At 38.9% G+C, this 13,921-nt stretch overlaps 1 protein-coding gene across 5 annotated transcripts in view; it reads right to left on the reverse strand.

Annotated features, from left to right (window-relative positions):
* DPYD (dihydropyrimidine dehydrogenase) overlaps positions 1–13,921 on the reverse strand; it is a 354,140-nt gene that overhangs the window by 77,980 nt on the left and 262,239 nt on the right. The gene's annotated exons all lie outside the window — the stretch shown is intronic.

The following is a 13,921-nucleotide window of genomic DNA, read 5'->3' on the forward strand; positions in this document are numbered from 1 at the left end:
TGGATATATTACTGAGGGCTGGTAATTAAAACATGGTTATATCAGTCCTGCTTGCGACCAGTCACACAACTCAGTGCTGAGTTCAAGAAGAAATTATATATCCGTATCATAACTCTGCTTTCTGCATTAATGAAAAATAACAGCATTAATAGGCCTAAATATTCATTTGTTTGATGTATTTAGAGCAACAGAAGGGGGTGCAAGGGAATTTAGTGTATTGCTCTGTCAGATCACTTTAATTATCCAATGAGGGCAGCTCAGAGGGTGAGTAAGGGACTTAATTGATGTAGTTACTCATCCCCTCAGCTTCCACTGAAGAAAAATGGTAGCAACACAACTCGTAAGCTGCATTTGTTGGTCTTCAGTGATCAAAGTAAAGGCCAATTAACAGAAAGCCAGGGGCCCACAAAGTGTTTGTTCATTTTAAAATACTGATCAGAACACACACTGCTACTGCTAAACACACACCAGCAGTATCTGGCACTTACACAGTGCCTTCTAGGAAAGGATATCCAAATGCTATACAAAAATATAATATTTTTCTCTCCCAGAAGAAAAAGACAGCAAGGGGAGGCCTGGCAATCTGTATAGAGTAATTCCACCTGAGCAGAAGAGGCAGCAGTCGGCCCTCCTGGTCACAAATCCCTTGTCCCAGAATGTCCTCTTACCCTTTTCTCTAAAACTGTTTGTAATTTAAAGGATAACGTTTTAGAAGTATGCTTGTAAATCAGCTCAAGCAGTCTCCTCTTGGAAGCAAATTACATACAAATGTGCAAAGCGCCTTATTCTGTGTGTTTTCATGGATGAAATGTTCTGCCTGTTCACACCACAGCCTCAAGCATGGAAATACCGGGGTTCACATAAGCATTCGGGACTGTAGTTGATTGTTGCTGTCACCCACAAAGGAATTATGTTCTCCTTCCTTCCTGTTTTTCTCTAACCTAAAAGAAAACATATCTGATTCACTTTGGGGGCAGTATCTTTGGGCAAAACTGTGTTGCTTCCTTGTTTTTCTTGGTCATGTAGAATTCTTAGGAATTCTGAAGGTTATTGTAGGCAGCCAATGTACATACCAAAATGAAGATACCCCATTTGCATGAGCTATCACTGACATAACACTGTGTGTGGAAAACTCAAAGAGGAAGACTCACAAAAGCATAAATGTTCCATGTGAAACTCTAACACATCTGTTCAGCACTGGAAAGCCTGCATTTAAGTCCAAAGCACTAGAAAGCAGAGACAAGTGCATTTTTGGAATTAAAACAAATGATGGTAATTTAAGGAAATACTATGAAGCACACAAAGGCTGTACAATGCCATATGTTGCACAATGCATCTGGTAATCAATTTAATGTATATGCCAAGTTTACTAGAAGCCCAAATGGGCTTAAGTTCTTTACTCAGAAATTCAAAAAGTAAACTACAAGCATTACAAACACAGTGATCTTACAATTAGTAAAAAAGTGGATTTTTCTTTTTACCTATAGAACACACAAAAAAATTAATCTCCTAAATTACTTCCCATAATGAATACATGTCCAAATTTCACTTTTGATCAATGACTTTCATAAAATCACAGTTTTAGAACATGGTGTGTTCTATAGTTTAAAAGATAAATGTGATTTTAAAATTATTTTATACTCAATGTTTACTTCTGGTTTGTAGGTTTGAAATCATGTAGGTTTTATGCTGTCTTTTGTGATTCTATACACAATACACTACTGAAGATGTCATCAAACACCAAGGTACAGCCAATCTTGCAAGTACTGTGGTCCTAAATCAAATATGAATCCACAGTTACAGTATTAACAATACAGCAGAAATCCCTAATTCAAGTGGACAGTATCACCTATAAAGCCAGAATGAATGGTGTAGGATAATAGTTTCCAGACTTGGGTTACAGTGTCAATGCAGAGACTTGAGCTGTTCTAACTCACCAAGCTTGATCTTGCTTGCCAGAGCATGCTTGTCAATATTTAGCTCCCAGGGAGCATGCCACGAATCTTTACAAAAACTAGCATGAATACAAAATACTATAGCAGCTGCTGTGATCCTTTTTCTAACATGGAGATTAAATTGTTGAAATTTGTTTTGAGCTTTTTAAACCAGAAGATGTGTCTCATATACCTACTGTAACAAGAATGTGGGAAATAGTGTTAAGGAACTGCAGTGCTGTTATTAGGGCTTTTTAAAATACATAAAAACACCAGATGCTTACATTAACTAATTGGAAGATATTTTAATGTCAAGCTTAAAATTATCACTTTCTCCTGTAACATCAGTTTAGAAAATGGACTGGGATAAAATAACATACACCTGTGTTTTCAAAAAGAGAAATCTAAGCTGCACCAGTAAACCCTGCCTCATTTACTTGCCTAACCACTGGAATTTCACCACAAAATGTAGGCACACACTATCTTAGGCATTTGACAGCAGTACATGTACTAATACGTAAGGAATATACTAACCTCAGATTTCTGATGCGTCAACAGAGCTAGAAAGGAAGCCACCTCTGAGAATGCCTGACTCCTCACAGGTATGAGGGGGAAGCCTAAGAGTCTCCTGGTGAAGTGCCTGACATTTAGGGGATAACCCTCAGCTGTACTTGGTTAGCACCTCTGCTGACATCTGCTGTATTATCTGAGCTTGGCTGCCCTGGGACAGCCCCAGAGGGCTCTCAGACACAGACTCATCGTGGAGTGCATCTCAGGAAGGCAATGCAGGTAGCAAAGGCAAAAGAGAGCACCACTGCTGTCTGCCTTCTGCGCTAACCTTTGGCTCAGTGCATCTCATTTATGAGAAACAGAAATAGCAAAGGACAGTGGAGAGAGCCCTGGAAAAGCCCAAGTTTGGAAAAGAGACTAAGAGTGACAGGTTTTTTTTAGGACCCTTTTGCACTATCTGACTCTAACAGTAAGCTAGCGATGCCCTCAGAGCTGTAAAACACTAAGCCTGAAACAAAAGAAAAATAAACACATTGGAAAGAAATCTGTATGGCAGCCCCACACAGAAGGGAAATCCATACTAAAATTCCCCACACCAAGATGGAGCAAGACTTCCCTACATCTGGCAGGGTTTACCTCCTCTCTGGATACCTGCCAAGAACTGATCCTCTAGTGTGTTTTTATAAACAACAAAGATGCAAACAATCTCTCCGTTATACCAATAAATCAGAATGTACCACACAGTAGACTTTTTCCTAATATTTCTTGAGGAAAGTAAGTTGCCACCAGTTCTTCCTTGGAGGTCTGAATTCTTCAAATCCCACCTTCAGTAAGTTCTGAAGAAACTTCTCCATTTATATATAAAAAAAGAATAGATTGTTTTAAGTATTGTTTGGCAGTACCTTCTCTGCAAGTGCACAAAATTTATCACGGCCTAGAATGAGAAGATTTCTCTGAGTACTCACTATCGAAAGCTAAGCAGCTCTTGAGCAGGCATATATATCCAAAAATTGGTGAAAACACTGCCAATTCTGGGGTGTTCAAATAGGCAAGCACCTGACTTGGCCTTACCAGTGTAAGTAGAGTGATACCTGATGGGAGTAAGGTAAGCTCAGCCCAATCAAAATACAGACTGGAGTAAGCATACATTCTTTTGAAAAACAACAGGTTACTCAATAGGGTCACGAAACATTTGGGAATGGACAGACACAACTCTAACACAGTTAGCTATGTCTTCACTGGCATGCCTACCTGCCAAAACCACACAGCTTTCTCCTCATTTTGAGCGGCCTGAAACAAAGTTCTTCACAGTACCAGCCTTACCTTGGTGCTGAGTCAGGTGTGGTACCACACATTCTACAGACAGCCCTCATGCCATTAAAAGCACCCTCTCTATGTATCTGCAATGGATTTCCTATTCTGAAACAGTGGGACATTGTGCTCAACAGTTCTCCCTCTGCTCTCACTTAACCCAAATAACAGTGGCTCAATCCCTGACTACGAGTGTCTTCTGGGATTCAAACGGAACTTAGGGAACATGGTTACACAGTGCATGTTAATAGGCAAGACAATTTCAATCACCCAGCAATGTAGAAACTGTAAATTGATCATAAACTGGAAAACTGAATTCCTACAGCAGGTTCCCTAAGAGATTTTGTAGGATATGTTTGTATATCCTGTGTGTGAGTAGGACATTTCTACAGCTCATTGTATACAACAAGGTGCTTGCATGAAAAAGCACATTAAAATGCAGATTCCCTAGCTGACTGCTATATACTAGATGCATTCTTTTGAAAGGTAAAAAAAAATGTCCTAATGGTTGTGAAATACATCTACAAATGCTTCTGGCATGCATTCACTAGGGATGATGTGATGCCCAGTGAAATACAAATCTAGGGTCTACCCAATTAAACAAATCTGCTCTATTTTGTCTTCTGTATTTCATGTGTGAAGTTGGCACTAGGATTTATTCCCTATTCAAGTAAGATACTAAAAAATACAGAATATTAGCAGGATTTAGGTGAATAAAGATGCATTCCCTGGCGAATTCATAATAACTCATTGCTAACCAGTGGTAGAACTTTCCAAGGCTACATAGAAGCAGGACAGCAGCAGTAATGATGTTAAGTACATCCTTCTGGTGCTGATTGGTGTAAACCAATGCCTTAGGTTTAAACTTGTTCCAAGGATAATTTCTTTGGTTTTTTTTTTTTTTCCCTAAACCTCCATATCTGATTGTCAAAATATCCTGCAACAGGATTAATCATAGCAAGCACACATTCAGGTAACTGTGAAACCTTCTCTTCAAGACACTTTGTGACCCATTTCTAAAACACATCAATCAAGCACTTTGTAGGTGCTGGGAATGGTGAGAGCCTCAACATCCTCACAGAGATGAGTAAGCTGTGGAGGCAACCCAGGCTACTGATCCAGAGGGAGGAGCTCGCACACAATAGAGAGTTGGGGTGTTCTGTCGGCAGTGCCAGGATCCCCACAGTGATGAGAGAAGACAGTAGTAAGTCAGCTTATTCTGCAAGCACAGCTGTCCCACAGAGAGAAAGAAGAATGGGAAGAAGCTCCAGACTAGTAAATGTTAAATAAGAAGTCATTTTTCTATTATTTGTTAGCTAATATTTTGATCTGTAAATGTGATGCAATTTTTTTTTCCCTAAATGTAAAAACATGTTTACTCTTTACATGAGAACATGCCCTCCACAGAATAAAGATGGGCTCTACAGACAACATATGACACTTGGTGACTAGAGCAAATCAATATGCAAAGCAAGGTACTGAAAAAAATGAACATGCTTGAGACACACCAGGTCAAACTCAGGGGTTTTAACTTCTGCTCTGTAACAATTGTTACTCTAAATTGTTTACAAACTCTACCAGATTCTTGGTTCGGTTTTGGGTCATCTTTGGGAGGGATGGAGATTATAATTAGAGCTTCTGCTCTGAGTGACGGGTACAGTTAATAATTTCAACAGAAGGTACTTGTCTCATTCATCACTCTTAAGTACCACCTGTACCACCAACCAACCCTGCTGTTGATTCGGCTATGGAACAAGTCAGCAGAAAAGATCATTATGGGCCACGCGTGATCAACAATAGGAGCTTGTAACACTGACATGAAATCACTTGAACTGGGAGCCTATTTCCTTTGCCAGGTCTTTCCTCAGCCTCCTATACTGAAGCTCCCTAAACTCTCATAACAAGTATACAGGTTTTAATGCATCATACACATACACTGCAAACAAAGCTTTGTACACCTACAGGCCAACTTGAATGCTGCCACTGAAACCATCTTCTTTGCGCTCCAGTCCACAACCACACGCCTACCCACTTCTTCTGGAATGACAGAATGTACATGTGCATCACCTGCACGCTGAGAGAGGAAAGCTTGGCCCAACTCTAACTTAATGATCGCCAGAGAAAGGTCAGCAGCCAGAGTGACCCTTCCAACCAGTCACTGAGCAGCTGCTGGGACAACAGGGCACACAGTTCTCTCAGTTTAGACATATTTTTTCAGTGAGTAGTAGCCTTTCAATTGTATGAAAGGCTGGAGAGTTATACTGCGTACTATCACAGTCTCTAGACATCATTCAAGCATCATTTTGAAGTCAAAAGAAATTTTGACTTCATTGTGACTATCTGTGGAGAGAAGTGAGCAACACTGAGAGACCTGCTGAGACTTAATGGCAAACAAACCTAGGAGTAGACTTCACCACAGCTTTTCTTGATGTTTATTATTTTAATTAATGTCCATTTGAAATTTTTGATAATATTTTCATTCCTGTGTTAGAATAAACTGAAAGTACTTAAATGACAAGTACTTTTCAAGCAAAAAATTCTTAAGATACTAAAAGTATTTATACTTAAATGACCTCTGAAATTAATTATACCAATCTTCTTACAACAGAAATATTTCAGTTTTAAACACAATAATCTCCAAAAGACATGACACAAAAATACTCAGAGAGGTTTTTTTTTTGGTGAGTCATTGTTTAAAATTAGAAGAGGTGACCATACAAGAAAGAGACACCTTTTCCCCAGACCTGACAGACACAGAAAGGCAATCAACTTGTGCTGACAAAGACACCACCACTGGGTTCAATCTGGCTGATATTACCAGAAGGAAAAAATTTCTGTTCCTGACTGACTTACACCTCCTTATCAGGCCACAGCTTACCTGTGGTACATTCACCTATACCCACTGCTGTAACCAGGTTTAAATACAAGCCCCCGCTCCACCAACCTGCTTTAAAATGCTCGGACATCTCTTCTACCTTTTCATTTCCTTCTTTGTTAATCAGACTATGTCTTCAAGATCTTAACTATGAGAGCACTCATTACTTAATCATGTTAAGCCATACCATCATATGAACAGATTTCCCATTTTATCTACTTGCACCCAGAAAAAACCTTCATGTTCTTTCTCCCATGCTCTTTTCCCCCCAATCTACGCTGCAGTGATTTTCTCTTATTTTTACCATATTATGTCTGAGAAGAATTTATGATTTTATCTGAATTGCTTTCTGACACATGCCTTTGGTTGCCATGAGTAAGACTTGATAGCTTAACAGTTATCTGATTATTAAAAACCCCAATCAACTGTGAAATAAGTTATTTCAACCATACATATTCTATATGAGCTCTGATATAAACAGTAAATCCAGAGTGTTCAACAGCAGCAGTTTAGAGATTAACCTAATTACAGGCTATTAAACCAGGAGAATATAGCCAATTGCATTTCTAGCAGCCTGCACAGAACAGCAACATTTAATGATGATTTGATGGTTTTCTAGGACTTTGGAACAAATACTTGGCTTTTAGTCTGAGAGCAATGCTGGACATTCCTGTCTGATGCTTGGGGGATTCAGCCAACTAACAGATATATTTGGTGAAGAATCTCATTCTAGTCATGCCCTCCCTTCCTAATTTCCCTTTTCACTGTTTTGTCGTCTTTGCCTGTTCCTGAGGGAACCGAGTGATTGATAGCCTAATCCAATGACTGTATTACAGCTGCCTCAACTTGGACTCTTTTCCTTATCATTAGCAGTTAGCCTATGGTTAAATTCACAGCTCACTGCTTGGTACAGCCCCTGAGATTTAAGGGTCTGGCCTTTAGAAAATATTTAACATAAAATTGAAATCTTGACATACTGAGAATTCAGTTCTCTGCAAGGCTTCTTTAATTAATCCAATGTACTGTACCATTGTTCTATATGAGGCTCTGACATGGTGAACTGTTACTGAAGCTCACAGAGATGTGTAATTCTAAATTAAACACTCACTTACATGTACCTACACTGCATTGGTTTCCCAAGTACATGTGCATGAATGTGAAAATTTAAATCCAATCTCTAACAATAATAAACCACAAACCAATTACACTTAAGGAGTAAAGACTTTTCATTCATTTCAAGCTCAGAACAGGCTTTTTTCAAAGTAAGAGGAGGAGAAAACACAGCTTTGTTCATATGCTCTGTTAAAGACTCCTCCTTCATTCTTTCTCTAGGACTCATTTAATCATTTGGTGAATGAAATCAATTATGATCGTTTTTAATCAACTACAAATGGCACCTGTGCTAAAAGTGTAAAGTGTTTTCTTTGTGGGAATGAAATCGGCTAGAAAATACTAAAAATTGAAAAAATATGCTTAGTTCTCTGACCTTATCTAGAGAATAATACTTATTTTTAAATAGCTATAGGAAGGATGTAGACCTTGATCTATGCTGTAAACCTTTGCCCTACTTGCAGTCAGTCGATGAGCTGCAAGCCTCTATGAAAATGGCAGCTGAGTCCCAGATGAAAAATTATGCATCTCATAAACTGCTGTTCTGCTGAAATGTCAAGCTATGGCAGGGCTGTACCTCAAACTCAGCACTTGGCATTTTCCTTCTGTCTGCTTTGTTGCCATGAAGCAAACATGAACAGTGAGGATTTGTGTAGGGCAGGTAGCAGGCGAGCTCCCTGTCAAAAATCTATTATTAGGGCTCTGATCTCTCCTGCACAGACCAGTGACGGCAGCACACTAAGAGAAATCAGACTGCTGCAAGGACACGACAGAAAACAGAGGACTCTTTGTGAATCCTGACATAATATATGCAAATAAGGGCTTTTAATGGCTGAGCTACATTGAACAGGAATAATAAAACAAAATTAAAATTGTACTACTGCATATATTTGTTTTTCACCCCTTTCCACACTGTTTTATAAATATATGTTAATGTAAATAGTCTTTAACTCTTGGTAAATATTTATACTAAACAGAAGTGCCTATGCATACATACATTTTGTTTTGTTTCCAGTGATGGGCAGCTTTTCATTCATTTCTATTGACCAAAATCCACACTGCACTGTCACTGACAGAACTGTGATGAGTAAAGTGAATGCTCTTGGCTGGCTTTTTCACTTTTCTTTTAATGATGTGTCATTGAATTAAAATTAAAAGGCAGCCCTTATTACTATAACTTCAATTTTTTTCTCTTTCAATATAATTCGTACATTTCAGATTAGAATATATGCCTCAATTAATAATGTCAATATATATTTTAATTTAATAACTCCTGAGAAACATTCCCTTGAATGTCACAATTGCTGTTGGACAGTGTTTTTTTGTAAAAACAGACAGCTCTACTAACTTCAAAAAGTAACTAAAATTAACTGCCTCTGCTGGTTTCCAACAATTATACATTCCTGCATTTAACGAGTGAATCTGCCACCCAGGTATCCTCCTTCTGATACCCCTTGTGGGCAGCTATGGAGTTATAACACACAGCTTCCTGAATCTCTCCTTTTCTGGAAAACAAGCTCATGTACTAGCAGATGCCCATACATTTGTGCAAATAATGCCAAAGTACTACGGTATACAATAAATGGACAAAGCAATAACAGCACACAGACATGCGGTATTTGAACTGCTACTGTAAAATACTGCAATATTTCTGAAACAAAGCATTAAAAGAATACATAGTGAGCGCACCATAGAGAGATTTGCTTTTAACCTAAGTTTTTGCTAAGTCCAGTGTATGGTTTTATAAATTTATCCCCTAAGGATTTGGCTTCCAGACAAAAACAAAGAAACAAACAGATGACAAAGAACAAAAAACCATGGAAATTCAAACAGAAGCTCTGCTCTATTTTGCCTGCAATAGATATCCTATTGTGCTGCAATGTGATGTGTTTTACAAAACGCATCTGGAATCTGGAGGCACAGTGTGAAAGCTCATGGAAAAAAACTTTTTTTTTTTAAATTTTAAAATACATTTCAAGGAAAGAAATCTTAGGGAAGCTTGCAGCTGCTGACAGTATATTAACATTTCTCTGAGAAACCTGGCATCTTTTTCTGGTATCTATAAAATACCAGAATAAGCATTTTTAAAATAATTTATACTTATACAAACTAAAACATCTCTTTCAGAGCCAGAGGTCCTTATTCTTTGTGAGGATAAAAACCCCACCATTAGCCTCCTTTCAAAAAACAAATACCCTGCAAATACTCTGCCCATGTATAAGAACAACTCAGGATAAAATCTCATGTATTCTACATTCTTAAACTATACAAATACTGCTAGATCCATTCTAAAAGCTTCTTAATGGAAATCAAACTGTCTCTAATGCTGCAAGCACATATGACAGTTATACAGCTTGAAAAACTGTATCTTAATTTAAATATTTTTCTTTCATCATAAGGGCTTACTTCCTTAACCATATTTTGTAGAATTCATTAGGACACTTACACTTTTTGAGTAATGGGCAGTTCCTATAAATTTATTTTAAAAAATGGATGAAGACTGGGGGATCCTCTAAGCACAATGTCCTCTCATATAACAGGGCCACAAAAATCTGCAGGGCTACCATAGCCTTCGGACTCATCCGATGCTCCACAGTGCAAATTGGAAATTAATTTTCTTTAGAAAACAGAAATTTATCAAAATTAAAGTGAAATTTTCCCTGAATATATTTTTTTTGTCACCAGGATAGAGGAGAAAGAAGAAGAAAAACCTATGAGATTTTATAGTGCTCAATATTTGGAGGGTAAACTTGGAATCCAGGGGGCCCAGCTATAACCTGGGCTCACACTTGGGATTTAAACCTGGCTCTCCCAAGTAAGGCTCATGAGCAGGTCAGCAGGCTGTGTTAGCGTGAGTGTGTATCCTGTGAGAGCTGTTTCACTTTGTATTAATAATTCAATATTTGCAGGGAAGTGGAGAAGAGAGAGACTAATCCTACAGTCTGGTAGTCACACATCCACCTGGGATACTGGGATCCTTCCCTGTCAAAACCACCCAAGAAACAGGAGGGTAGGAAGGGGGAAACAGTGATGCCTCTTGCAGCTTAGCAATTTTCAGCTGATCAGATTAGATCAAAACAGGAAGGTCACTGCCTGAGCACTGGCTGGCAAGAAAACACTCACTGTGACAACTCAAAACTAAATGGGGGTTTCAAAGTAATCCCATTAAGTCTCTTCTTCTTTGAAAGATTGTTTCAAAAATGTTTAAAAAAAACCAGAGACAAAAATCTGTTCTCAACACATCTCAGGATTTGGTAATGATGTTAATAAACTTGTTTTTTATTATTATTTTTGTGTATGTTAGATAAATCATAGGAAATTACCTGTCCTTTAGTAAATTAAAAGGAATTATATAAAAAAAAGAACCATCCTGTTTCAATGTCTCTCATCTAGAAAAATGAAGAATGAACCTCCTGCATATAGCTGCTTCTGCATGAGGCAGACAAGAACAGAAGGGATGAGGAGGCCAAGGGGAAATGTTATGTGGAAAATATTTTTTCAGTATATGGCCACGTAGGAGCACACTTTTGAACACTGGAGGACAGGGAAGTCTGTCAGTCAAAATTCTGGGCAGCTCCTAGGCCAGGTCACTAACACATCTTAGTTACTTGCTCTTTGTTGGAAACCTTCATCAAACTCAGAGGAGGGAGTTTGCATTCACCTGGAGAAGGCAACCTGCACTGCCCTAACGAACTGTGGACACAGTGCATTTATAAATCCCTGGAGAACCTCAGTCCTTTACTGGACCAACTTCTCGTCCCATGCCCTGGTCGCTGCCAGGGCCAGCAGGCAGACACAGGGGCTGGATAATGCTGAGGGTCACCAGTGTTGAGTCAAGGTGCATTTCAGACCTCACCAGGACACCTAAGGGGACCCTGTGCTGAGACCACCACAGGGCTGGGGCCAGCTCCCACCCCACCCACGGTCACACAGCACCCTGAGTGTGGCACCCTACAGGACAGGGACTCCTGCCTCACTCACTGTACCTCTGTGCCATGTGAGCATCACTGCCAGTCCAGAATTTACACACATGGAAAAATCCAGAAAGCCTGATCCAGCTTGGCTGTTCGCTGTTATCTGCCCTAGGTTTGTGCACGACAGAACAATGAACCAGCTGTGCTTTGGGAAAACACACCGAAAATGAAGCAGACTTATTGCTTCTATAATAGTGCTGTCTTTCACTTCAAAAATTAATTCTCTCTTGAGAGGAATTATTTGGAAAAAAAGAACAAAAACTTACTGACTCTATCAGATTATAAAATAAAACAAGAAGTTTACACACATCAAAATAGAAACCAATATGTTACACTGTGAGCGACTTTCATGCCATAGAGCACTTCCCACCAAGCTTGTAGGCATGTAAGTGGTGTTCCTGCCATTCCACAGACAGGAGAAATAAAGCACGGAAAGGTCAAGTGTCTGGCTGCAGGCCACACGTCTGCGCCGCGGCACAGCCGGGAACAGAAGTACGGCCACCCTGCCCCTTGCTCTGACAAGATGACATGCTCTCCCACTTTTTGTCTTCTTGTAAGCATGCTAGCTCTCCTGGTTTAAAATTGCTTTCCTGCTTTTGGAAATTTGTATACTGCTATACCTGACTGCTGAGCAGAAAGTAGTGCAACATGCTGCCGAGCTATTGACTTTATTGGCTCTGTGGCTTTCTTTTGTGCAAGGAGTTGTGGGATTGGGACCCAGTAATGCCAACTATCACAAAGAAATGTTTATATATTGGTCTGTTACATGTTGCTCTTTCAAAACATAATAAATTGACAGCACTTCAATGTTTTACATATTTTTTAAATAAGCAGATTTGCATCATAGGTAATGGTGCGTCCTAAAACGTAATTTTCTCTCCCCTCTGATACATGTAAAACTTCAGGGAAAAAAAATTATACTTACACACATACACACACACACACACACACACACACATATAAATAAAATAAAGAAAGAACTTTTCCTCAGGTCCATTTAGTACTGTAAACCACAGAAGTTCTGCTACATCCTCACAGCTGGGCATGCAGGTGCCACTGTAATTTACGCCACATACATGTTTCAAATTTGTGACATAAGAGACACACTTCTCATAATGCAGCCATTTTACAGATTTTATTAGGCAGACTTATGGTAGGAGGGAATATTCAGAAATTGCAACTTAAATGAGAAAATGTGAATGGTGTTACTTATATAAAATACTACCGCAATAGTTCTTTTATTAATTTTTAATGCACAGCACCCACTGTGACCTCCTTTATTCTTTTCCTGTCAACATGGCAGGCTAGAGAAATTGAAATGGGCTGTAGCTGTTCTCTTCTTGTTCCCCTCTTCCTCCCATTTTGCATAATATTAAAATATAACATCTTATTGGACTGTCACTGTGAAATAATCATTATGCGATGGGCATAAAGATTTTTTCTGATTGTTATCACTTTCTTATTTTTCAGCGTTCTCTAAAAAATTCCAAATTCTGTGTAATTATCTGAGGCAAGAATGCAATTTGCCACTGAATACACTCATCTGAATTAAAGTTTGTTTAAAAGTCATCTTTTGCTACATTTCCAATGGTTCTCTAAGGATAACACCGGTCACAAAAAATATTTTTGCCTGTCTGGTCTCCTCTGATTATGTTTTTGGGGTGAGGTAGGAGGCGGGCCCAATAGAATAACATTTGACTCAATCAGGAGGATGCTATTACTTTTATGTATATTTACTACTACCTCTATCACAAAGGAGACAAATGTCCATACCAGTGAAGTCAAGAAGCTCATAGTATTGTCTTTGCAGGGCCAAGTTTGTGTTGTCACAGCAACAGAGTACACAGGGTCAATAGATTAATACATTAGTGTGTACCAGCACTGGACTGGAGTGTAAAAGTTTTGCTACTGGTTTGAAAACTAAACTGTGAAGCAGGACTTGCAAATATGGCCTACACAAGATATTCTTGTATATCTTGAGTAATAGGTTAAAAAATATGCATATATTTGCCTCATACTGTCTATCATTTTTACCACAGTGAGAAGAGGAGGAAATAACCTTCCTGGAAAAGGTGCACTTAGTGGGAAGGAGGGAGGAAGGCTGGAGATTAGGCTATGAAACATACACTGCATTTGGATTGTTGATATTTCCCCCTGCGATGCCCTTTCATTAGCCTCTGTCTACCGTGGGGCCTGACAATTGTGAC

The sequence above is a fragment of the Corvus cornix genome, chromosome 8 (genome assembly GCF_000738735.6).
Source record: "Corvus cornix cornix isolate S_Up_H32 chromosome 8, ASM73873v5, whole genome shotgun sequence".
NCBI classification, from domain to species: domain Eukaryota; kingdom Metazoa; phylum Chordata; class Aves; order Passeriformes; family Corvidae; genus Corvus; species Corvus cornix.